We start from the raw sequence: 24,248 nt of genomic DNA, 5'->3' as shown, positions 1-24,248 counted from the left end.
TCTGATTCTGGCACGATTTCGGCCGGAAAGAGGTGTTTCCCCCCTCAGTGGCCTCAAAACGCAGAGGGCATGCCTGCCGTTAGCTCCCTCACTAGGGGGCCGTGTGCGCACGTAACGAACAACTGGCAAAGAGCTCTGGAAACTGCAAAGCGCTGCACCAGAGCCAGAGGAGGCTGCTGTTCTCGGTTGCACGAAATCCCCCGGGTGGGCGCCCCTCGGTCTCCGCACTTGTTGCTTCTCTGCCCCGCCCGTCAGACCGTCCCGTCGCGACACCCTCCTTTCTCCACACGCGCACACGCTGGCCCCCCGACCGGGCCCCGCGACCCCCTCACCCACACCACGAAGCCGGCGCGCTCCGTTCGGGCTCTGGAGGCCACCGAGGCCCCAGCCCCCGCCCCCTGCCCGCTCCCGCCCCCAGTCCGGCCCCCCTAGGCCGCCGTTTCCTAGACAGCCGCGCGACCGCTCCGCAGCCTCCCGCGCGCGCCGATGGCGGGAGGCGAGGGCGCAGGCGCGGGCCCAAGCGAGCCGCCTGCGCGAGGACGCGCGCGCGCCCCCGAGCGCGGTGGGCGGAGGGGCGGAGGGAGCGGCAGGGCCGCGAGGGGGCGGGGGGGCGGAGAGGGGAGCCCCGGGAGCGCGAGCCACGGCCGGCGCCGCTGCAGAGCCGAGCGAATCCCGAGCCCGAGCAGCAGGTATGTGTCCTCGCAGCCGGCAGTGGCCGGGGCTTCGCCTGCCTCACTGCCCCGGTCCTGTGGCCGGGGCGGGCGTGGGGGCCGGTCAGGGTTTGCAGGGTGCGTGCCCCGGAGGGCTGGGATCTTACCACTGACCTTCATCCCCGTTGGCCAGGGGAGCAAGGCGAGGGTGCGTGGGGCAGCCCAGGGCTTCAGCTCCAGCCTGGGGAATCTGCTTCTTGTCACATGCTTCTTATTTATTTTTGCAAACTGCCCTGGTTCGGGTCCAGCTGCAGATGCCTTACCTCCCATTCTTTGCCTCCGTGTGCCATCTTGCATTTATTAATAAAACATGCAAGCTGCGGGGGGAGGAAGGAGGATTGCTGCTGAGGGGAATCCCATTGCAGTATAACAAGCGGGCGCCTATTTTCGGTGTTCAGGCGTGGTATTGAGGTGGAAATCCCACACCCTGGGGATTTGTGGCTTGGTTGGTAGTGACCGCTTCCTAGTGGGCTTCCCCCATTTGTCAGGAGGCACCACAGCGGTAGGATGGACTGTCAGGAAAGGATGGTGGGTTTTCACCGTCAGGCCAGAATCCCGTCCAGGGGACAGGTGCCAGCTACGGCAGACAGTTCCCTGCTTGCTAACTTGCCAGGGAGGCTTAAACCCAGAAAATTGTTTCCTTTCATTGCCGAGAGGAGGCCTTGAACAGAATCACCGAGACTTGCATACTCAAACTCATTAAGGTTTTACATCTGAAGATGACTAAAGCTTGCCACCTGTTGGAAGTCAGACCCCATGAAATCCCCCATAATATAGCCCACCAATCTCTGTTTCAGTCACTAATACTGAGATAGTGATAGGCCCATATTGGTTCCCTCTATCTGCTTTAATACTGCTTGGCTTTTGTTTCTTTTAAAATAAAACCTACACTATGGTTTGATGCCCCCTATGTTATAGGGGGCATCATGAAATTACATGATTTGAAGTTACATACACTTATAACGTCATATCATAAAGACTGAATTTCTCTTCAATGTATATGTTACCTATTTCCCTAGCTTTTCACCTTGCTTCAAGCAACAGTCCAAAAAGTGGGATGTATGTAACTAGTTACCTTTCTTTCTTTTTTTTTTCCCGAAATACTGTAATGAAAAGAATAGTCAAAGCTAGAAACATAAAATGAAAATGGTTATCACAAGATGTTGGGAAATGGCAGCAGGACTGTAATTGCTTCTAAACTATAGTCAGCATGCCACATCTAATCATGAGAAGGACACATTTCTTAAAAGCTCATATGTGCCAGGTCCTGAGCAAAAAGCTGTTTGTGCATGATCTCATTTAATCCTCAAAACCAACCTATTATCTCCATGTTGAAGATGAAGAAGCTAAGACTTAGAAAGGTTAGCTAACTTGCCCAAGGTCACACAGTCAGGGACAAGATAAGGATGCAAACTCAAGTGCATCTGATTGCTGGGGGTGGGGAAACCTTGAGAGTAGCCTTTAACCCTGGTGTTGCCGTTCCGTTTCCATTTTCTTTAAGGTCAAGCTTATGCATGAGCACAGGCTTGAATCCAATTTTCTATTTCATAGATTCCACACCAACATTTGTGGCTTTCCAGTAAGAGAAACTGTTGTTTTGGAATGGGTCTATGTGGAATTTTTTGAGGTGGCACTGAGCCTATAAAAATGGGGTCCAAGCATGCTTCTGTTTAACTCTGCCAAACAAGAAGTTAAGTTCAAAAAGTTGTTTCCCTTCAGATTTAAATCTATAAAATATATGCACATCAGGTAGACCGAATCACTCATGTTTTTCATTATCGTATCCCACTCCAGTCTTCTTGTCACTCTGCCCACTGTCTTCTGGTCTCACTGCCAGTCATAAGAACAACAGTGTTGTGAGTGCCTTAATGGGCTGAAGATACCAGCCGTGGACCACATTCCAGTCTCTCTACGATTGTAGCAATTATTCATTTGAAAGTCTTGGAATTTGTGCATTCAACTATAGATGTATATTTAACCTTTTTTTGCAAGTGCGTTATTATAATGCAGATATTGGATTTTGCTACACATTCCTAGCAGTTCTCATAGACTTAGAAATTGCTGTAGTTGTATCAATGGAAAATTCACCCATAAAAGTACAAACTTTTATGCTCAGGTTACATATTTGAGATGGTGGTGAGAAAGGTATAGGTAAGTATAAAGGATTATCTGAAAATTATATCCCATGGAAGTTACAGCTTTTAACTATAAATTGATGAATAATATTAGGTAGGAAATATGACTCTCTTGTAAATTTACAAGCTCTGTTTTCTTCCTTGGGCGATATGACTGGTTTTAGAACACCATGATGTTACTTTTTTCATTTTACTGTGTTCTGTTGAGAGTAAAGCAATTTGTATAGCCATTTTGCCTCACAGAAAACACTCGGTTTTGGAAGAGCGCATTCCCCAGTGCTTATGGAAATGCTGAGATGGAGTCTTTCTGCCCTGGAGATTTCCAGTCTATGATCAGATAAACTCAAGACTGAGTTTTGATGTTACTGGGAAAGAAGCAGAAAGCAAAGAGAGGTATCACTTGATTTCTGGGGAGGAAATGAGTTTTGCTGTGTGGAGCATCACTATCTTCAGTCAGAAATCTCATAATTAAAAAACAACCAAGAAGTAGACTAGTCTACTCTTGCCTTCAAGCAGAATTTTATTTAATGCAGAGCTGAGCACCCTTTTTGGTGCCATAGTCAATTGGAGGAATGTAAAAATGTTTCTGGACTATGTATTTTTTTTCTTGAAGCATGTTTAAACTGGGAAAAAGCCATATGGGCAACTATGGACACTTAAGCATTATTTTTTTATTCTCCTACCAAGTGTCTTTTTTTTGGGGGGGGGGAGGTGGTGGGGAGCAACTAAAATTTTTGCAAGCTATATAACTAGCATGCATTGCAGTGACTGCTTGTAAGCACATTTTAATGCATTGTTGAGTAAGACACTGGGAACTGGCATATGTATCTTTCCTTGAATGACCTTTTAAGCTACTTAGTTGTGAAATGTGTTTTTTCTTGTAGTATTTCTTAAGTTAATATTCTTTAAAGTGAGACTTTTTTCAGTGTCAACAATCTTGAATCATAAAAGAAGTTCACAGTTAGCTTACTGTGAAATACTTTATTTTCATCATTCTCTTTTTCCCTCCTTGGTGGCAGCCATAGCAAGGATTTTAATTTTATTTAGAAAGTGGTTCATAACCCACAAATTAATCCATCCCCTTTCCAAACTGAACCAGTCAGAGTTCACAGATGCTGGCCAGGCACACCCACCATAGGACCTTTGCCTGTGGTTCAGGTCTCATCTGTGAACCCTGTAGTCCCTTTGGCCCTGTTTGCATCCAGTTTCTCCATGTAGAAGATGTAAGGGGGCCAGCCCCGGTTCCTGGGCATACACTACTCATCTGTCAGTGGCCATGCTGTGGCAGCGGCTCACATACAAAAAGAGGAAGATTGGCAGCGGATGTTAGCTCAGGGCGAATCTTCCTCAGTGGGGAAAAAAAAAAAAGATATAAGGGTTCCTTAAGTTAGGTCACACCAGGTGGGCCTTGGGTGTGAGGTGGAATGGAGGCTACTCTGTATTGATACAGAAGACAACCAGGAAACCACTTTTTCTGCATCAACACTAGCCTATATTGTGATTTCTGCTTGCAAATGTAATATGTATTTATTGTAGTGTTCAAACATTTCATAAATATAGAAGGTAAAAGGTCAAAGTTAGAATCTTACCCATTAACAATGATCAACATTAATAGTTTTGTGTGGATTCCTCCAGATTTTTGAATGTGGATACTAAAATGTTAGTTTGCCAACAATATTATACACAGATGCATACTGTTCTGCAGTTTGTTTTCTTGTACTTGGTAATATATCCTGGACCTCTTGGAGGCCGTTGAATGGCATACTTCTAGACACCTTTTATTTGGCCACAATGGGAGCTAGAGGAGAGGAGCCCTGTAACCAGGGGAAGAGGAAGGGAACTAATGTGTGATGGGCAGGAACTCGGCATGAGCTGTGTCCTGTGTTAGGTAGTTTCACATTCGGTACCTTCTTTAACCCTTTGCAATGACTCTTTGTGGTCAATGGTTTATAGATGAGGAGAGGGGAGCCCAAGGTACATGACATAAGGAGCAGAGCTGAGATTCAGGCCTAGGTCAGTGCAGCTCAAGCTCTGTGCTTTTTCCTTCTTACTGCTCTGATTGCAGGATGAAGAGAGCTCTGCCCCATAGTTCTCTGGCTGCCCATCCTACTCTGCGTCTGCCTATCCACACTGGCCTCCATGCTGTCCCATGTGCCTCAGGGAACTAGTGGTTCTCTCTGTTGGAGTGGTCTTCCAACAGATACCTGCATGGTTTGCTCCCTCACCTCCTTTCTACTTTGCTCAAAATCTGACCACTCCTTTAAAACTGCATGCCCTTTCATAGGCGTTCCTGTCCCTCCTCCCTGCTTTGCTTTTATTCATAGCCCTTCCTCACATACTGTATAAATAAGTTGTTAGATTTATTGTCCATCTTTCCCAGGGAATGAACGCTCCAGAGCCCAGAGATTTTGTCTTTTTTGTTCTCTCCCTTAACCCTGGTGCTGTGGAAAAGAACTGGCAAGTCACTGTGGCATCCTTGAATCTTTCCAGCCTCCCGCACTTCTTGTTTTTGTTAGCCCTTACAGTTCCCCGGAGCGAGCAGTGAAACCTCTAAAATGCAACAGCTCTCAATATGTCTGTTTGGAGGAAGAGCAAGGAAAAGTGGAGGAGAGTTGGGAGAGATCTTGTCTTATTCTTGAGTCGCTGTTGGGGAGAGAGGAATCTCCCAGGCAGAGTCAGCCCAGGAAAGTTGCCTGAGGGCTGGAGTATGTGACAAGGCAGCAAAAGGTACATGGGGAGGTGGCCTGGGATGGAGGGGAGACCTGTGTGGGTTCCCTCTATTTGGAGTGCATAATGTTTTTGAAGACTTCCAAAGAAGGAGATGCCAGATTCCACCAACTTGCCGAGTGGCCTGAGTCACTAGAAAGGAAAAGGAATCTATGGATACTCACCCAGGCAGGTTAATCACTGCACTACTAGCATGAGCCTGTTGCATTTTTTAAAGATTCAATACCTGTTGGTGTCTTCCCTGTTTAAGCCAAGGTGTGAGAGTTCATTGCCAAAGCACTTACCCTGTATGTCTGAGTTTTGGCAGGAAGCACGTACCAACAGCATCATAGCCTGAGATTCTTTTGGCCCAAGTAGTTCCAGACTCCTGGTTACCTTTCATACATCTCTTGTTTGCAGTAGTTCTTGGGATGCAGCAAAATGATGGGCATTTGGGGGACTAATTCAACATTAGAACACTTTAGAATTGAGTACACTGGGATACTGGAGGAAGTTAATAGTTATGGGTTGAAGTCTCGGGGACACTGCTCCTCAGCCACAGGGAGGCCTCCTTCTCCTCCTCCTCCTCTCCTCTCCTCTCCTCCTCCTAGGTGGCTTTAATTGCCCTAGGCGATCTGAATTATCCTCCAGGAGAGAATTCCCCTTCAAAAAAATGCAGCCTCCCTAAAACTGCTTTTGATTTGTAACAGAAACTTCTCAGTAGCTAGGATAGGGGCTGGTAACTCGAGTTCCTACAGCTCATTAAAACAAAGAATTTTAATAAAGTATTTCTGCCCTTTGCAGCCCAGGTTTTTGGAAGTCCAGGCTGCAATCAAGCAGCTGTTCTCTGGATTTCGGTCTTAAGCCATAATGCATGCAGTGCTTTCGGCTGCTCTCTCTTGGCTCAAAACAAGTCCGAAGCAAGTTATTTCATCCATAATTCCCCCACAGTCTCGTACCCTAGTCACAGAATTACCATTATGTTTAGCCAATGCAATGTACAAGGTTAAGTAACCTTCCCCCATAACAGTTTCCCTTGAAATAGTTAGATCTTTGTATTTTACCTGAATTTGATGCAGTGTTTTTTTAAAAAAAACAATTTCTATGACACTTGCTTGTTCTCCTTTAACCATGACTACTAAAATTTGTTGGTTTTGCCCTTCGAAACAAAAGAACAGGGAGAAACGTATTGTAATTCTTCAAATAAAGAAAACATTCCATTGTTTTGGGGCATAGTCTCAAAAGAAAAGCTTGGAAATTGCTCTCCCATCTCTCCCTGTCCTTTCACTGTCAATTTCTACCCAGGACTCTATCTGCCATCACTCCCCCCTCTTGATGTCCTACAACGAACCCCTGTCCCCACCCCTCTACTGAAACAGAACTCTTAAAGGTCACCTGTGATTGCCCGATCACAAATCCAATGGCTGTTTCTCAGATTTCCTTCCTGATGGCTCAGCAACATCTGACCCTATTGACTTCTACTCCTTGAAATGCTCTCTGTTGGCAGCTCCTTCCTAAGGCGTCTGGTCTTTCCTCTGTTCTCATCCTTCTTGTTCTGTTGAAAGACTGTCTGGAGAAGTGGTTAGGAGTGTGGGCTCTGCCCAGGGTTTGAATCCTGGCTCTAGCACTTGCTAACTGTGTGACTTTGAGTGAGTTATTTAACCCTCCCTGAGGCTCAGTTTCTTCATCTGTAAAATGGGAAGAAGAGTAGCTACATCATAGGGCTGTCAGGAAAAGGATTAAATGAGTATGCCTAGTAAAGAGTAAGCAGTCAGTAAATGTCAGCAGGATAAAACCCTAACTTTAGCTCCCAATTAGTTTACTTACTGCCCCTGACCCTTCCCAGTGTGTGCTCACTTCTGAGCCTTTGTCCATGTAGTCCCCACTGGTGGACCACCTTCACCCCTTCCTGCTCTGCCCCTCCTTCCTTGGCCAGAGGAGGGAAGGAGTTTTGAGGGCTGTGCCTGCCTGGAGGCACTGAGCACAGACTGCCTTGTAATGGAAGACATCCTCCCTTGGGCACCGAGCCTATCTCTCTAGAGGCAGACACATTACTTAAGGACACCAGCTGTGATTTATACTTTTTGAAAATATTCTCCTCAGCATTTAGCACTATATTTTACACATAGTAGGAATTTAACTCATATTATTTAACTGCAAAAACATTATAGTTTTTGTTGGTCCTTCCAAAATCCTTTTTCCTCCTAAACGGAAACTTGTACTGATCAGTCCTAAAGCCCATGTAAGCTCTACATGGGAAAATCGAGTCAACCCTACAGGAAGAGTTAACCACCTCAGAACCTTTCTGGAATGAGGAGGGATGTATAGAAATCATTAACAAAATGGGAGTGCAAGGAGTAATTTAATGCTTTTTAAAAGGAGTTTGAAATCTTACCAACCTAGGAAGCTATTAGGATTTTGTAAAGTGTTTGGAACTCTTTTCTGTCCTCATGCCATTCCTCCCAAGTAAAATGAGCTCTGAGGGTGTACGTGGCAAATCTTTAAACTCTTCTGGTCCTGGGCCACTATCTTCTAGTGCTGCTTGCTTTCTCCTTGCTACCCGGGTAAAGAGGACGTTGAAGTTGAGTGAAGGTCAAAGGAGGCGCTGCCTGCTTAAAATAAAAATTAACCCCTTACAGGTGTTCTGTGTTGGCATGACAAAGACCAGCCTACTTGTCTCCTACTCTACTGATTTCCATCAGTTTCTGCAGTGTCTTGAGGTCATGAAGAGTCATAGAGTTGTGCTACCAATAGATCAACTTCTCCTCTCTAACCCTAGAAACCTTAAGGACTGTGTTCTTTGCGTCTTGAGATTCTATAGTAGGGTTTTTCAATCTCAGCACTATTGACATTTTGGGTGGAATAATTCTTTTCTGTGGGGACTGTCCTGAGCATTGTAGAATATTTAGCAGCATCCCTGGTCTCTACCCACTAGACACCAGTTGTACTACCACTCCTTTCCTCGGTTGTGATAACCAAAAATATCTCCAAACATTGCCCCAATTGAGAACCACTGCTCTATAGGACTATTCGAGAAAACTCAGCATCCTCCCAGTTTATAGAATACCAGAATTTGGACGGTTTGCATCAAGTGAAAATGAAGATTATAATAGCTACTGAAATGTAAATTTGGGTTTGATATTACTAACATAGGGAGAGAAAATTTAGTGTCTATAATCAGTTATAGATTATATCATAAATAAGGAGATGTAAACAAATAAAGAAGTTACAGAAATTCAGACCATCCTACTCCTAAAGGTCTCAAGTCTGAATGTAACAACACATTCTGGGCTGTTACTATCATCCTTGTAGTGTTTTTATTGGAATTGTATTTAAGTGCCCAAAATACTTTTAGGCCTTTGACAATAAATATAGTAAACCAAAAATAATATTTCTGGAAAAATCTTAGTTGATTACCATTGGAGGAAATTATATTTGACTTGAGGTAGGCCAGCTCTCCTCACCAGAGGCTGCTTCTGACCACAAAGCTCTTCTAAAACAGCACTTTTAGGTGCTTCCACCATGAAGTAGGAATGACAGAGTACTTTGTGCTTTGATGAAAGGCCACAATTGCTCAGTAATCTTCATGGCTATTAGAAAATTTAGCTGTAGACTTGTGATTTAAAACCCACCTCCAATTGACAGTCATCATTATGTTCTTTCTAAATGCAGTAGCACAAATTGCATGCCACACCCAAAGACTGAAAGTAACAATTAAATACACTGCTTTCTGACAAACATTAAGGCTCCAACCTTGGGAGAGATCTGCTTTGGCCAGAAATCACCTTTGGCTTGTTAATTGCCTTTGAAAAGGGAAAGCGTACACAGAAGACCCCCAAGGTGCTCTCTACCCAATAGTCTAGAAATAAGCCTTGTGCAGTTTCTTGAATCAAGGAGGCACGGTAGAATCACTCATTCCACAGATAATTGTGAGCATCTTTAATGTTCCAGACTTGTGCTGACAAATGGAAGGAACTCCAAAGATCATGTCCAATGCCATGGACTGAATTACGTCCCCCAGAAATGCATATGTTGAAACCCCAACCCCTAATGTGACTGTATCTGGTGATAGGGTCTTGAGGAGGTAATTAAAGTTAAATGAGGTCATAAGAATGGAGCCCTAATCCAATAGGACTGTGGCCTTATAAGAAGAGGAAGAGAGAAAAAGAAGTTTCTTTTTCTCTCTCTCCACCGAGTGAGGACTCAGCGAGAAGGCAGCCTTCTGCAAGCCAGGAAAAGAGTCCTCACCGGAACCTGACCATACTGGCACCCGATCTCAGACTTCCAGCCTCCAGAACTGTGAGAAAATAAATTTCTGTTGTTTAAGCCATGCAGTCTATGGTATTTTGTTATGGCAGCCCAAGCTAACTGATACATCCAGCAACCTCATTATACAGATAAGGAAACTGGACCCAGAGAGGTAAACAACTTGCCCAAAGTCAAGCTACTAGTTACTGGCAGAGCTGGAATGTAGAACCTAGGTTTCCTGACTCCTAGTCCAATGTGCGTTCTCCTTTCCACGCTGGCTTATGTAGTGCTCTTATTATCTCTACAGCCTGTGGCTCATCACTTCTCTAAGCATCAGGGCCCTTAGACTTGCCCTCTTGATCTCAGGATTGTTGTGAGGATCGATGGGATGGTACAAAAACAGACAGTTTAAGTTTCTAAACTACAAAATACTTTACAAATATAAATCTCATGTTCAACCCAGACCTTGTCTGGTTAGCAGGAATCTATCTGCCTCTGAAAATTGTAAGTCGACCATCTAGTCCACAAGGTACCTCTGTGAGGTAGCAGTAGGCTAAGTGGTTTCAGGTAGGAGGATTGGCTCTTGGCTTTAGGGAATGAATCAGTGGACAGAGAAGGCAGGAGGAGATAGGGAGCCTGGTTCAGTGGGATATCATCTCAAGGAACAACTGAGAGCAAAATGCCAGCTCTTTTTTGTTGAGTTGTAAAAGCTGTGGCTGATATGTTTGCCTAGTAAGAGGAATGTCCTCTTCTAAGGACAAAATATCAGAGCTAAAAGAAAGCTTGTGGTACCAGTGAGAGTATCTGGTGGTAAACAACAGAGCAGTTTATAAACTACAAAATGTTTTACAAATGTAAATATCATTCTCAACTCAACTTTTATTGATTTTATTGAAAATATATCACAAAAGAATATGTTTATCTGAGAGTAACAAAGTCTGAAAAACAGTGGCTTTAAATAGGTAGATAACTTATTTTTATTGTGTAATAAGTCTAGAGGCAGCAGTCCAGGCTTGTCTTGCTGCTCAGGGATGTCATCAGAAGCTGAGGTTCTATTTAGCATTTTGTTCTTCATGGTCACAGACGGCTGCTTCACCTCCAGGCATTTCATCTGTGTTCCAGGCAGGAGGAAGGAGGAAGAACAAAGGTGAAGTGCAAAAGCCTCTTCCTCTCCAGGTTTTGCCTTCATGTTGGCAAAGAGACTTATTCCTATATTGTATTAATCAGAACCATCTCACACAACCACTTCTACTGTAAAGGAGCTGGGAATTCAAGTATTTTGCTTTCTAGCCTCTAGAGCAGAAGGAGACAGGAGAGAAAGGGACTGAAATGGGTCTTGTGAGCCAAGCTAAAATATCCATGACAGAAGAACGTGACATTTCTGCAGAATCGCGGGGGGCTGGAGATCTAGGCTCAGAAAATAAGCAGTGGTGAGCTAGAGGACTCTGGGCACTGGGAACTCCTATACTGCTCTGGGCTGACCACTCCCAGTCAGCATTCACTGCCGTACCCCTGGACTTCTCATTCTACTGCAGCTAGACATTTGCATTCTTATTAAGGATTCAAAGTCCTTGGCTGAGCCCAGGTCACATTTCCATGCTGTAGCTACAAGGGAGAGGTAGGGAGAGAAAATTTATGGCTCCCTCTTGGGCTTCCATGATGGGAGAGCGGGGAGCTTGCCTACCACCCGTCTTAGGATTCCTCCAAGAAGAGAGGGTACTCCAATGCCAGGCAGCCAAAAATGCCAATTATTCACCATCTGCCTATTTTACAGATGGGGAACCTGAAGCCCAGAAGGAGGAAAGGGCCCAGTCAGTGCCACAGAGTAGGTGAAGGACAGAGCCAGGATTTTGTCTTATCCTGACACACCCAATCTGGTTGGTCCCATGGAAGCAGCTCCCCTCAGAGACCTTTCCTCATAATTCTTGACATTCCATAGGGTGACAGGGTTTGTCTTTGGAGGCAGCCCCTCCCAGCGGTCCATGGGTAGATCCCTTTCTCTTCCCAGGATCTTCCCTGCAGCTTCCTCTTTGTATAATTTCAAGCCTTTCCAAAAGTCAGAAGTAGCTCCTTCCTGCAAATAACATTCAGGACTCCTGTAACAGGATGTTGAATGGGATATTTTGTGAAGATGCTAGGTGGTAAGTTTCCTCACCTTCTAAAGGGAAATAGCTACGCCCAACCCCTCAAGGTTTATACAAAGGGTTGAACATATTGGCCACCATCACTCAGCTATATCGCCTGTGTGAAGAAAAGATAGACGTTCAAGGAGAGTTGATTCACTGGGCAGAGTGTGAGGGAGAGTGCAGTGGTTTGTCCCTACTTCTCCCGATGGGGGCAGGGGGAGGAGTGTTTCCTCCCAGCCAAAGGAGAGTGCTCCCAGAGCACCTCAGTTTGGTGCCCCTGACTCAGACCCCATGGAGATTCCCATAAGGCCTCTTCAGAAGCCATAGCTGCATCCCATAGAACATTTAGCATTTGGACACCAACACGGAGAATGATGTCAGCCAAGGGAGATCTTCAAACCACCAAGTGTGAAGACTCTAGCCCCTTTATTCCAGTCCTTGCACCCCATCCTGCACCCACCCTGGCCCACCACTGACCCTGGGAAGCCAGAAGCAATGGAGGAAGGGGAGGAAGAGAAAAAGCAGATTTTGTCCCCTTACCCATTGCAAGACCTTGAGCTGTGGGTCAGTCTAAATCAGAGGAGGGGAGGAGCTTTGAGCTGGATGTGAGATTGGAGACTTGATTTAGACTAGACAAGTTTTTTTCAACACCTGAAAATTAGTCTCATTTGCTGAAATGAGGTGGTTCTTGCAAGTGTGAGTAACCAGAAAGCTATGGAATCTGTTTGAAGACAAAGGTTTGAGAGAAATAAAGCTATTTTTAATTGTAACCACATTCAGACTGTTAATTGTTACTCTCCTTTTCCAAAGATAGCATTCCAAGTTTTGAAAAGAAGCATCGGACCAAGGCATCAGGATTCCTGGAGTCCAGCCCCAGCTGTTCTACAAATTAGGAGTGTAACTCTCGACAAGTCGCTTTACCCTTCTGGGTCCTGGCATCCTTTCCTGTCAAATGATGGGATTGGGCTTTGTGGTTTAGGGATCCCAGAATGATTTCTCTACTCTGAACCACACAGTGCCTTAAAACAGCAGGACAAAATAATTCACACAGTGAGCTTGCTTTACAAATTGTACTTCAGTTATATTTGTTGGAAGAGTCAAGCATAGATGAATGGCATTTGGCAGGAGAAAACCTTAGTACATCCGAAACCCTTAATTATACACTCTAGGCAGCTCTGTAGCTTGGTCTGTGTCAAAAGATGCCACATTATCAAATGACACATTGTAGAGATATTCAGAGTTTTTGCAACAGTTGGTTCATCTGCAGCATGATTGGCCTGTGTCAGACAGGTAGCATCCACATTTTTAACTGAGTCTGCATTTGAAAATCTGAATGCTTCTATATTTAGGTTAAAGGCCTCTTGTCCAATTCCTGTGGAGATGAAATTGATGACACTCAAGGGGAAGTTTGGGGCCCATAGCTAGTGACATATATGGTTTATTTCCAGATTTTCTATGTACTTAAACACTATCACCGGGCTGGCCCCGTGGCTTAGCGGTTGGGCGCGCGCGCTCCACTGCTGGCGGCCCGGGTTTGGATCCCGGACACGCACCGACGCACTGCTTCTCCGGCCATGCTGAGGCCGCGTCCCACATACAGCAACTAGAAGGAAGTGCACCTATGACATACAACTATCTACTGGGGCTTTGGGGGAAAAAATAAATAAAATTAAAAAAAAAAAACACAACACTATCACCATGATGAGTGTAAGTTTTATTTTGTTTTGTTTTTCCTTTCTTTTTAATGTCCCAGTCGGGCTAACATTTCTCAAATGGGATGTTATGGTTACTATTGCAGCATAACAAATTATCCCAAAATGTAGTGGTTTAAAACAACCATTCTATTTTGCTCATAATTTTGTAGGTCAGGAATCAGGGACAGGCCTGGTTGGATGGTTCTTCCTTAGAGGTCTCTCATGTGGTTGCAGTCAGATGTTGGCTGGGGTTGCAGACATCCGAAGGCTTAACTGGGCTGGACATCCAAGCTGGTTCACCCATGTGGTGAGAGTTCAGCTGGAGCTGTTGACTGAAGTACCTCCACTTGGCCTTTCCAGGATGTCAGTCTCAGAGTAGTCAGACTTTTACTTCCCCCAGAGCAAGCCTCTCAAAAGAACCAGGCAGAGGGTACATGACCTTTTATGACCTAGCATTAGAAGTCATAGAGTGTCACTTCTGCTGTACTCTTGGTCGAATCACAGAGTCTGCCTAGGATCAAGGAGAGAGGACATAGCTCACACTTCTCAACAGGTGAAGATTAAAAATTTGCAGACAAGATATATAAAGACATAGCACAGTGCCTATGTGGATAGATAGATAAGATAAGAGGTCTGAGTAATGAGCTCTGGAGTATGTCAACATTAGAGTTCAGGAGGAGGAGGAGGAGGACCCAGGAAGGAAACTGAGAGGGAACAGCCAATGAGGGGAGAGAAAAATCAGATGGTGTGGTCTCCCGAAAGGCACACAAAAACTCTACTTCTTTACCGCTCCACACCCCCCACGTGCATTTTATGTTATTGATGTCACAAATTTCCTCTTTATATTGTATTTTATAATCTATTTTAAAGTATTCTATGTTCAGTTTAAGAACTTGCTGAGGACAGCAAGGGAGCCTGTGTAACGAGAGTGCTGTGATTAAGGGGATAGGAAATAAACCCGGAAAGGGAGATAGCTTGGAGAGCCTTGTATACCATAATGAAGATTTGGATTTCATTTGAAATTTACTGGGACACCTTTGGAGAGTTGAGGGCAGAGGAGTGACATGACTTAGTTTGTTTCAGAAGGTTCACTTGGCTGCTGTACAGAGATAGACTGGAGGGGGGAGGAGAGGAAACCAGAGAGCAGTGAGGAGGCTCTTTCAGTCACCCTGGTGAGAGATAATGGTGCCTTGGATTAGGGGGCTCTCAGTGGAAGCAGGGGCAAGTGGTTGGATTCTGGATATATTTTGAAGGTACAGCCAGTGGAATTTGCTGATAGGTTGGATGTGGGGTGGGAGAGAAAGAGACGAGTCAAGGTTGGCTTCGAAGTTTTTGGCCTGAGTAACTGAAAGGATGAAATTACCATTTCCTGAGATGGAGATGGATCAGGAGTAGATTTTAGGTGAGGGGAAATGAAGAGTTCTGTGTCAATCATGTTAGGTTTCACATCTAATAGATGTGTAATTGAAGATGTCAAGTAGGCAGTTGGATATGCAAGTCTGAATTTCAGGGGAAAGGATGGGGCCAGAGATAGAAATTTTGGAGACAGCATGTGTGGATGACATTTTAAGCCATGACATTGAATGAGCTCACCTAGGCCCTGGCAGAGAGGATAGATGGATAAGATAGGAGGTCTGAGTAATGAGCCCTGGGGCATGTCAACATTTAGAGGTCAGGAGGAGGAGGAGGACCCTGGATGGAAACTGAGAGGGAACAGCCAATGAGGGGAGAGAAAAATCAGATGGTGTGGTCTCCTGAAAGCAGAGAGAACAGTGTTTCAAGAAGGAGGAATGAGTGATCAGTTGTGTCTAATGCAGCTGAGAGGTTGAGCGTTGTATTTAGCACCACGAAGGTCGTGGCTTGTATTTGAGATGCGGCTCCCGTCACCAGGATCTGTGTCTAACTGATGATGTTGGGGACTCCTGAATCAGGCAATTCTCCTTCATTTTATTGCTTCATTAATTCAGCTGACATTTATCAAATGCTTTCTGTGTGCCTCACACTCTTCTAGGACCTGAGGGTGACCAAAATGAATCACACCACAGCCCTTGCCCTCAGAACAGCTTAGGAGTCTGAGACTTGAGGTATATAGGAATGTCAATCTGAGTTTTTTTTTTTTTTTTTTTTTTAATTTTTATTTATTTTATTTTTCTCCCCCCAAAACCCCAGTAGATAGTTGTATGTCATAGCTGCACATCCTTCTAGTTGTTGTATGTGGGACGCGGCCTCAGCATGGTTGGGCAAGCAGTGCGGCGGTGCGCGCCCGGGATCCGAACCCGGGCCGCCAGCAGCGGAGTGCGCGCACTTAACCGCTAAGCCGCGGGGCTGGCCCATTCTGAGTTTTTTGATTGTTAGGGTTCTTTTCTCGTTTATTCACATACATTTTGAAATTGGGGTTATATTTTGTCTACACAAATTCTTCACCAAGTCCTGTCAGGAGAAGAAGGCTCTTTGGACCCTCTAACTTTCCTTCCTGAAAGATCCATGCCTTATTTCTTGATGGAAAAATCATCTCTCTTATTTCCTGACTGTCTTACCAGTTTCTAGTTATGTAAGAGAAATTTCCCTTCTAGCCGAATGTTAAACATCTCATCCTCCAGGAAACGGTCATCTAAAATGACCGTTTTTTTTAAATCAGTTGACCCAAATGAGTATTTTCTCTTCTCTTGGACCCTCCAAGGAAGCAGGTGTTTTTTTCCTGCCTCAGAATAGAGAGCAGTCTTGTTTTGGTGTGGACTCTGATTTGTGCTTTAACAATCATAGTTACCCTTACATTCATCATCCAACAATTATTTAACAAAATTCCAACAATATAGTATATTATATGCATTGAGTCTTATTCGAGAAAGAAAATCCCACTCAGGAAGAGCTTACCAAGTCCCAGGCAGAAGTGATTCCCACAGGGAGGGCAGGAAGACCTCAATGGAAGGTAGACTCATGAGAAGGTATGAAGGGTAAGAAAATGTCATGGAGTGTTCCCAGGAAGCTAGGGCATTAGCAGGGCTTCAAAAAGTAGAAAGGATTTGAACAGGTAGGGCGAAATATAATCATGCAATGTATTTGATATCATAGTCAAAGATGATGGTGATTGTGATTACAATTTATACTGATAGATTGGCCTGAAGAGATGGATTTGTTGTCAGAGATAATTCACATCGAATCATGTACATATGAAACCCATTCATGTTGGCCTGTGCTTGAGAGGCCTGTGTGATCAAGATTCTGAATAACCTTTTAGAGGAATGTTGATAGTATATGGTGGTAGTGAGGTGCCTTAGAATTTGGAAGTAAAATTGCCTTAATTTATCTATTCAGTCTAATTCATGTGCAAGACACTGAAGACATATCAAGAGAGATAGGTCCCAGTCCTCAAAATCCACAAATTGTGGTGTGGTAGGCCCCAAAATGGCCCCCCAAAAGATATCCACGTCAAATCCCTGGAACATGTGAATATTACCTTATTTGGAAAAAGGGTCTTTGCAGATGTGACTAAATTAAGGATCTTGTGATGAGGAGATAATTCTGGATTATCAGTGGGCTGAAGGTACCATCACAAGCGTCCTTATAAAAGAAAGAGACAGAGGTAGACTAGACACACATAGAACAGAAGGAAGCAACAATGTGACCAGGGAGGCAGAGATTGTAGTGATGCAGCCACAAGCCAAGAAACACCTGGAGTGACCAGAAACTGGAAGAGGCAAGGAACAGAGACTTCACGGGGAGCACGGCCCTACCAACACCTTGATTTTGGACCCTTGGCCTCCAGAACTGTGAGAGAATAAATTTCTATAAGCCACCAAGTTGGTAGTAATTTGTTACAGCAGCCACAGAAATCTAATACAGGTGGTATTAGTTTTTATGGGAATAAACAAATTGTAATTGTGGATTTGAAAGAACCCAGTACTTTCATTAAGGTGACCTGCTTTGTGATCTTAGAGAGGCAAGTCCAAAATATAACTGTAACTTAGCAAGTTTAAACGCAATCAGTTCTTTAACACCCTGTTTGGAAAAAAGCTATGTGGGTGGAAATGGGGCATTGACCCCAGAACATAGAAAAGAGAAGCCAGAGAACTAGATACTTGCAGTGAATGCCGCAGACTGGCAGGCCTGAACTTTGTGGTGCTGGAGACAAAAGGTGTTGTGGTACAGGGAAGGTCACTGGGCTTCTCCGTGGCCTGGATGGGTTCCCCTCCTCTTTGCTTGCTGGATGGTGCCCTGCCTCCTTGCTTTGATTCCATACAGCTTAGTCACTGATCAACCTCCAGGTGTGCTGACTGTGGGCCCCTGGCAGTGATCGTGAGCATTTTGGATACTAAAAGAGAAGCTTTCTCTCTTTCTCTCACATGTACAGATGAATATATTTGCAACCTAATTTTTATTTCTTGTGAGTTTGATTAGCATGATTTAGCTAATCATGCTAAGGTTGACTCAACCTTGAGATTGACAAAAGTAGAGGCCATATCCTGACACTCAGTAAATTTGCCAAGCTAAAGCCACACGATGAGACTTTTTGATAGAAGCCTTTGGGTCTTCCAGATGCTATCTAATGTTATCATTGATCCCTCCATGCTACCTCAGGGGACATTATGCTTCGCCCTCAATTCAAAATCTGGGAAATGTATTTATTCAGCAGACATTTTTTCTTGGCACTTATATATGGGGGTGAACTAAGGGGTTGCTAGGGGCTGAAGAGGTCCTCAACGTGCCCCTTTAGAGAGAACAACCTCCTGAATTTGTTTCCTAGGGCTGCTATAACAAAGTACACAAACTGGGTGGCTTAAAACAATAGAAATGTATTCTCTCACAGTTCTGGAAGCCAGAAGTCTAAGATCAGGGTGGCGGCAAGGCCACATTCCCTCCAAAGGCTCGAGGGGAGAATCCTTCCTTGCCTCTTCTGGTGGCTGCAGGCGTTCCTTGGCTTGTGGCAGCATCTCTCCAATCTCTGCCTCTATCTTCACATGGCCTTCTCCTCTATATCTTCTCCTCTTCTGTCTCTTATAAGGACACTTGTCATTGGATTTAGGGCCCACCCTAATCCAGTATGACTTCATCTTAACTAATTACAAAGACCTATTTCTAAATAAAGTTGTGTTCTGAGTGGACATGAATCTGGGGGGGACACTGTTCAACCCACTACATCTCCTAAAGTTGGGAAAGATGCTAAGGTTGGAGTGAGCCTTGGAATTATGCTAAATAAATATGAGTCAACTGCAGCACAGACTAAGTAGGCCCCAATTTGTAAGTACAAGAGCTGTAAGATAGCATAAAGAAGCTTGATAATAATCAAGAGGCCACCCTATCTGATGGTAGCAGTGGTACACAATGATGTCTTCTGTTAAGATTCCTAAAGGCCTAGTAAATTCCATTCCAAACTGGGAACAACTACCTGCCCATTGGGTCTCCTGCCCTCCTCTAATTGAGATTGCCCCAACAGTACTGCTCTGTACAGAGGGGGTTAGTTCCCACATCACCGGATGTTGTCTGCTGGTGTGGCCACCTGTCTCCTGTCCCAGGGCCTTCACAGCTTTGTAGCTTTCCATGAACACTGGTGATTATTTCAAAGTCTCCTTTTCTCCTGTTGGAATAGGTTTCTCTTCAGAGGGCTGCTCCACATGTAATCGATCTAGTTACCACCCAAGTTATTGCCAACTTGGCATTTGTGCACTGAGCTCAAAAGGTCACAGGAAGGCAGGTCTCCATAGTACTCTTCTGCCGTGCTGTTGACTATGGACAAGTCATTAATCTCGTTTTTATTTAGGTTAACCTATGATGCACTTGTGTTGGTTTCTTTCTGATCCTTCCCATCTCAATAAGAGGATAATGTGTTCTATGCCAGAGTATTACATTCTGGGTTCTCAAGCTGCCTTCTTATTCCTCATTCACTCATAGGAGACCTGGGGGACACATAATTATGCAAATTAAACCCACCATGTAGGCAAAAACGGCCTCTACCACTTTGCACTGTGCCTTTGTTCACTAAAGATGATGTTCCAGCCATACTGGTGCAAAACATCTGTGAGATGGGAACCGAATGACCAGGCTCCCAAAGTTGCCTTGGCTCCTTGCGGTGGAGTCAGATAGACTTGGGTTCCAGTTCCAGGTCAGTCTCTCACTGACAGTGTAGACCTGGGCAAGGTTCTTAACCTCTCTGGACCAAGTTCTGTCAATTGTAAAATATCTATAAATTGGGCCTAAAACTATATACCTTGAAAAATTATTGTGAAAATTTAGTGAGATGGATAATTTATGTGGAAACTTCCAGCACCATGCCAGTTGCATGGTCACCGCTCCATAAATCTGCCCACTGTGATCATGGGCACAATCCATGGCACAGTTGATAAAGCAACTGTCTGATAGCACCATGTGGATTCAGGAAAATGTCCCCTGAACCACATGACTGTAATAATGTATTTCCCAACAGTTTGTATTTTTTTCTGTAGAACTTTCCCCATTTTCCTGCCCTTTCCTCTTACCTCAAAGGAAGAATTATTCTTCCTTTTCAAAACTAATAATCTTTGTATTCTTGGTTCCATCCCTTCCCACCTGTGTCAGAACTGTATATACATGTTTCATCTCTTCATCTCTGTTGGCTGTATTCCCTCAACTCAAGTTGTGCCTTTGCTTAAAAACAGCCCTGTCTCGGGGCCGGAGCATGGTTAAGTTCACACGCTCTGCTTTGGCGGCCTGGGGTTCACAGGTTCGGATCCTGGGCGCGGACCTATGCACTGCTTAGCAAGCCATGCTGTGGCAGGTGTCCCACATATAAAGTGGAGGAAGACGGGCACAGATGTTAGCCCAGGGCCAATCTTCCTCAGCAGAAAGAGGAGGATTGGCAACAGATGTTAGCTCAGGCCTAATCTTCCTCACCAAAAAGAAAAAAACCAGCCCTCTCTCAGGGCCAGCCCCATGGCCTAGGGGTTAAGTTTGGCACACTCTGCTTCGTTGGCCCAAGTTTGATTCCTGGGCACAGACCTACACCACTCATTGGTAGCCGTGCTGTGACAGCAACGCACATGCAAAATAGGGGAAGACTGGCACAGATGTTAGGTGAGGGCGAATCTTCCTCAGCAAAAAAAAAGACCATTCCTCCCTCAAGCCTGCAGCCCACACAGGATACACATAGTCTCTCTTTCCCTTAGCTGTCAAACTTCTTGAACACTTTTAAAATGTATTAATTCAACAAATGTCTGTCATGCATGACCATGTGCTGGGTACCATGATGGACAATGGGCCGCCATCAGGCTTGTTGGTAGAGATGATACTACCAGTTCTCCTCCTCCTCCGTCTTGAGCAAGACAGTGACCACATCCTTAGCAACTTCTGGTCTGGCCCTTGTTCAACTCTCTTCCCTCACATGGGGCCCATCCTCTGTTCTCTAGCCTCACCAGCTTAATTTCAGTTTCTTGAACCATTCCAAGTTCTCTCCCACCATAAGGAAAGAATACATTTTACCTAATTAATTCCTATGTCTCCTTCAGATCCCAGTTCAAGCATTATTTCCTCAGGGAAACCTTCCATGCTCCCTCCTTTACTCCATTTAGGACAGATTCCTCTTTTACATACTGGTAGACACATCACTCTCTTTGTTCAGAACACTGAACTCAGTTTCTAATTCTGCATTTATGACTGTAATTACTTGACTTTTCCACTCTACTGTAAGCAGGGACCATGACTGTTTTCACTCATCATTCTATGCACAGCTCCCAGCATAGTGTCTGTCTGGTGGTAGGTTATCATTAAACAGTGGTAGAAGGAAGGGAGGGAGCGAGAGTGTCTTGTAGGATCCAGTCAGGAGGAGAGGAGAAAATAATGTATTCTAATACTTTGAGCAGAGTATTGTAATGGAGTCATACCCTGTATGTTAAGGGGGCACAGAATAGCAGCAATTAACGCATAGGGATGTGGGTGCAGGTGTGAAGTAATCAGTAAACACCTCTGAAAAGATCAGTAGGCATTAGCTATGCAAATGAGGAAGAAAATGGCATTCTGGCAGAGGGAAGGGCTTATACAAAGATGTGAAAGAACCTCAGGAGTTGAGGGAACTGAGTGAGTTTGGTATGACTGGAATGAAGGGAGTGTGTGGAGAAATAGCAAGAGATGAGTCTGGACAATTGGGACACATAACAGAGGGCCTTGCCTGTTTCCTGTGGAATTGGAACGTGTCCGGAAAGAGCCAGAGATGAGTTTTAAGTAGAAAAATAGTATGACAGATTTGCATTTTAAAAAGACTTCTTTTGGCAACTGAAACTTTCATGCATGGCTGGTGGAATTATAAAATAGTATAACCACTTTGGAAATCTGTTTGGCGGTTTTTTTATAAAGTTAAACATATACCTATACTACAAACTGGCAACTCTACTCCGAGATATTTACCTGAACTTGAAAATATATGTCCAAAAAAGACTTATACAAAAATGTTCATGACAACTTTTTCATAAGAGCCAAAACTGGAAACAACTCAATTTTCCATCAACATGTGAATGGAAAAATAAATTGTGGTATATCCGTACAATTGGATACTACTCAGCAATGTAAAGGAGCAAAAACCTACATGAGTCTCATAGATGTTATGTTGAGCTAAAGAATCCAGACACAAAATAATCTATATCATGTGACTTCATTTATATTTAGTTCAAGAACAGGCAAAACTAATCTATGGTAATAGGAATCAGGATAGCTGTTGCCTCTGGATGTCAGGGGCTTGAATGCAAAGAGTCAGGAGGGAAGTTTCTGGGGCGATGGAAATATTCTCTATCTTGATTGGGGTGGTGGTTCTGTTCAAAGCCATCAAACTGTACACTTATAATGTTGTGTGTTTTGTTTTACATAAATTATGCATCAATATTTTTTAAGTACTAGAGAAAAAAGACTTCTTTGGAAGCAGTGTGGAGAATACTGGAAGAAAGGATTGAGACTTGACTAGGAGGGATTGTAATAGTGCAGCTGAAAAATTTTAGGGCCAGGATTTAAGCAGTGGCAGTGGGGTTGGAAAAAGAGGGGATGAATTTCTGGATTATTGAGGTGACAGAATTGACGGGACTTAAAAAGTGATAAGAGGAAAGGGTTAAGAAAACTTTGGGTTATATCTTCTGGTAATGTAGGTATACTTAGTGAAAATTGGGCAGCAGGCTTTAGGGGGGAGATTTTTGGTGGTGGGAGATTAGTTGAGTTTCAGAAATGTGAGGTTGTTATACTTCTGGGGCATCTGCATGTCCTACGGGCAGAACAAAATATGGATCTGAAGCCTGGGGAGTGTCCAGGGCTGGAGATAAGGATGTGGGGTCACCAAGAGGTAGGCGTCATTGAAATCATCATGAATAGGAGAGTTTATGGAGTAAGCAGAGACAAGAGCTAAAAACAGAACCCTGGAGAGGGAGAGGCTGGGGGCAGAGGGGCCAGTTAGGAGGCTGTTTCAATAATCCAAGTGAGAAATAATGAGGATTTGAATTAAGGTAGCTGTGAGAATAGAGAAGATCATGAAATTTCAGAGACTTTTCTGATATAGATTTGAGAAGATTTGGCAACTAATTGGGAGATATGAAAGAGAGAAAGGTTGAGGATGAATCTATAGTTCTTAAATAGGGAGACTTGGGTGGATGGTGACTCCATGAATCAAAATTAAAACCACAAGAGTGGAAATAGCCTTTGGATGAAGGTAAGATAATGAATTAAGATTTGGACATACTAGTTTTCGAATTCTTATGCAACGTTTAGTTAGATCTCTATTTCAACACACAGATGGTGGCTGAAGACCTAGTGCTAGATGAGCTATTTCAGAAAGCCCATGTAGAGAAAGACCATCAGTGAACAGAGATAGGACATCAAAGAATATCAGTTTTGAAGTGTTATGAAGAGAAGGAAACACTTCAAAGGAAATAAAAAGGAGAAAGAGAGGAAAAGACCAAAGAATGCACAGTGTCCCAAAAACCAAGAGAATGGAGAGTTTTAGGAATCAGAGGATCATCAACACTGTCAAATTCTACAGAAAGGTGTAGGACTCAAAGTATCCATTGGGTTTGGTAATTAGGAGATCACTGGCTAACATATCAAGATCATTTTATTGGAGGGCGGGGGTAGAATCTATAGTGTTGAAGTAGGAGGAGAAAAATTAGAGAAAGCATAATGTAACAGAATGTCATGTTCAGACATGCAAAGAATCAGAAAATTTCTTTTCTACACAATTTTACTGAGGAGAATTACTTGAGGATGTACTCCAGCAAAGATAAAAAGAAGCCAACAAAGAAGACGACATGGGATCTGAGGGAAAAAATGGAGCCAAGCCAGGATGACAGTTGTGCAGCAGGTCCATAGAATAATGTGTCCATAATTGACTAGTTAACAGGAAAATTAGGGATTTTGATGATCTTACTGTGAAATGAAGAAAACATATTTCTAATATCTATAAGACAAAAGGCAATGAGAAACCTCAGGAGGATAAAGAAAAATCTATGGAAGAAATCATGGACCAAGCATGTAGCAGACTAAAATATAGCATGATTTTGAACAATTTGATGGAATATAAGAAAAAAAGAAACCTATATACTTGAACTTTTCCGTCCAGCAACATAGGCTTAGTGAAATAGTATTGTATCTCTTTCTGTCATAATTTAATCATATTACCTGATTCTG

At 43.9% G+C, this 24,248-nt stretch overlaps 1 protein-coding gene across 2 annotated transcripts in view; it reads left to right on the top strand.

The window, feature by feature from the left end:
• Positions 1–635: 635 nt before the first annotated feature.
• Positions 636–24,248, top strand: part of TMEM266 (transmembrane protein 266) — a 117,257-nt gene continuing 93,644 nt past the window's right edge. For both annotated transcript variants that reach the window (XM_058542156.1, XM_058542155.1), the window contains exon 1: positions 636–689. The gene's annotated coding sequence lies outside the window, so the exon portion shown is untranslated. The remainder of the gene's footprint in view (positions 690–24,248) is intronic.

The sequence above is a fragment of the Diceros bicornis genome, chromosome 5, assembly GCF_020826845.1.
Source record: "Diceros bicornis minor isolate mBicDic1 chromosome 5, mDicBic1.mat.cur, whole genome shotgun sequence".
NCBI lineage: Eukaryota > Metazoa > Chordata > Mammalia > Perissodactyla > Rhinocerotidae > Diceros > Diceros bicornis.
The sequence above is the reverse complement of the archived record's forward strand: the minus strand, read 5'-3'. Positions and strand labels throughout refer to the sequence as shown.